Source organism: Leuresthes tenuis, unplaced genomic scaffold, assembly GCF_036924035.1.
Source record: "Leuresthes tenuis unplaced genomic scaffold, fLeuTen1.0.hap1 SCAF_18, whole genome shotgun sequence".
In the NCBI taxonomy this organism is placed as follows: domain Eukaryota; kingdom Metazoa; phylum Chordata; class Actinopteri; order Atheriniformes; family Atherinopsidae; genus Leuresthes; species Leuresthes tenuis.
Window position 1 is genome coordinate 26735875 of NW_027325372.1, and position 2824 is coordinate 26738698.

A 2824-nucleotide genomic window follows, 5' to 3' on the forward strand; every position below is an offset into this window, starting at 1 on the left:
GCCTCTACAGGCCCCTCCCCTTTTTGCTCCTCACTTCCAATCCAAGCTTTTGGCGGGAAGTTTGAATTTATTGGGTCAACCTCTTCACTTTGTTCACCAACTGCCACCTTTGGTCCTTCTCTTTGTTGGCTTGACTGTGGCTTTACCGTCTTTAATTTGTTGGCAAAAGATTTAGGGCAATCTCTGAAGAGGTGATTTAATTCTCCACAGAGATTACATTTCTTGCCATTTGGACACTCTCCAAAAGTTTGCCCAATTTCTCTGCTCTTCCCACATAACACCTTGGTACAAGCCTCAACCAGGTGCCCATGCTCACCACACTTGCGGCAGAACTTGGGCTGCCCCTGGTAGTGGATGTAACCTCGGTTTTCAAGGTGGCCAGAGTGTCGCCCACCCGCTGCACTGAGCACTCTTCAGCCCTTTTAAATGGTATAACTTTGCACTCCCGCACGCTCCAGCAAGCACCATTCAAGCAACAACTTTGCACTCCAGCTTCGAACATCGGCACAGTCGCAACAAGTAAGGCGACTCTACTCAGAGAAGTCACTCTGCACAGTAAGAAGATTTCTTTTGCACAGACAGAAAGGGCTTCACCTGCAAAGGTAAAGCCTGCCAAAAATAGAAACAACTCATTAGTGCTGCTCTCCACAGAAATCTTTAGTAAAAGGCGAAAGACTTGTACGTTATGAAGAGAAACCAGAGTACGATTATCCGTCACTGCGGGAGCAGGGCATCAGGCTAGTTGGCATAGCCACCTTCCCCATGGTGAGCTTTGCTTGGTTGAGACGCTTGCCCCCCCCCCCCCTGCTCCTCGGCTGACCAACTAGGAACAATCGGGCCCTATTCGATGGCTGCCTTGTCTTTTACTCTGTGCAAAAGACAAGGCAGCAACAAAAACACCACGAGAATCCCGTATTGAGGCTTTGTTCTGATCGCTCATTCGGTGTCGCGTTTCTTTCAAGCAATTCTCCCGGTTAGCCCACACTCGGCTCGCTCCCATAGCCGTGTTAAAGTCTACTTCGCATTCACTCTCTTTTCTCAGCAGACTCTTGGGATTTTATCTATAAAATGAATTCCTTCACTCAAACTATGTGAAAACTGCTTTGTCCTTAATATTTACCATGTCTAGAAAGATTTAAACAAAAAAAACAACGTTGTACTTTGCAGTAAAAGAAAGAGCAAATCTAAAGTTTCAGGAATCCGAGAATAAGCTTACTTTCATGAGTGCTTCACGATTTCGGATTTTGCTATAAAATGAATTCCTTCACTCAAACTAAATTAAAACTGCTAAACCGCTAATCTGTTATATGTAAGGCAGATGTCAAATTCACCGAAATAGGATCAAAGGGTATTCGGCCAATCGAGCTGTAGCAGCTTCGGTAAAAGAGTATAAGTTGAAGAGTTTGTGAATAAAGGTGTGCGCACACATAGTGTGCTGTACGAAAATAGGCAGGGAGCAATGCCGGCTGGGGTATATGTTCTTGTATGTTGTCTGACTGTTTGATTTGAATGTGTTGTGTAAGTGTCCTGTTGAATGTTACATGTTTGGGCTTTGACACGCTTCACTGTGGTTGTTAACTGTGTGGTGTGTCCTGAAATGTTATATGTTTGGGCTGTGTGACATGCTTAATGCTTGTCAGTAGCTACCCACTTATTCATATATAGCAACTGACAACATAAGAAGTCCGGACATACTTTGATAGTAGTTGTAGAAGTATCCTTATTGATAATAGATCACTAATTCATAGTGATAGAACAGTAGATGAACAGGTGCTTGCACATGTCTCACGAAAATAAAATGGGTGTATGATTGCTGACGGCAGAGCAATACTGCCAAACTTATGAGTTCTTGTGGCAAACTTGATTCAGTGTCTTGACGTGTATACGCTGTTTCGCTGACTTGATTGTCACAAGAAACAAAGTGTGTTTGATAAGATCCGACCATTTTATTACGGGAGGACCAGTATGTATGGATTCTGATGTGACTGATAAACCCATTCGTATCTTAAGCATAATCTAATACGTGAGACAACGCCCTGGCACACGATAAAAAAAAAAAAAGAGAGAGAGCGGTTTTGTGTCCCCACAGTCCATAATGTAGAAAAGAGAGAAAAAAGCCTTTCTGATTTGGTGTGTGTGCTCATAGTGCAGAGTGTAGAGAAAAGAAAGCCATTTTGGTGTCACGGGTGTTGTGACTTACACACACACATTTCTAAATTGAGAAAGGAAATTATTTTAGAGGAAGCACTAGAGTTTAGATCCCACATTTGTTGATAGGCATTCATTTATTTCTTCACTTCTGATGAAGTTTCAACAATAAACAACAAACTTTGTATTATGAGAAAGAACCAGACTCATTCTTCAGGGATCCGAAAATAAGGTCTATTTTATGAGTTATGCACGAATTCGGATTCTCCTATAAAACGAATTCATTAACTCAAACCAAGTTCAGACTGCTTTGTCCTTCATATTTATTCATGTCTAATCAAGTTTCAACGATAAACAACGTTGTACTTTGTAGAATGAGAAAGAACTTCTTCAGCAATAAGCATCTCTCGACATATGACGAAATACAGATTTTGCTATAAAATGAATTCCTTCTATCAGCCTGACTTAAAACTGTTTGTCCTCCTTATTTATCCACTTCAATTAACAACAATTAAAAAAAATTTGTAGTTTGAGAAAGAACAACTTAATCTTCAGCAATCAGTATAAAAAGAGGTGCAAATGCCAACCATACATACCTAAAAGGTGGAGCGGAAGTATTCAGCTGCAAGTAGGTGTGAATGTTCGACCATAATTTGTAAAAAGCGGGTAAGAAAAG

The 2824-nt window shown here is 41.2% G+C and overlaps 1 non-coding gene across 1 annotated transcript; it reads right to left on the minus strand.

Annotated features, from left to right (window-relative positions):
• Positions 1–591: 591 nt before the first annotated feature.
• LOC140276315 (U5 spliceosomal RNA) lies at positions 592–705 on the minus strand. Its single transcript, XR_011908920.1, has one exon. It is a non-coding gene; the product is annotated as a U5 spliceosomal RNA (small nuclear RNA).
• Between the last annotated feature and the right edge of the window lie 2119 nt (positions 706–2824).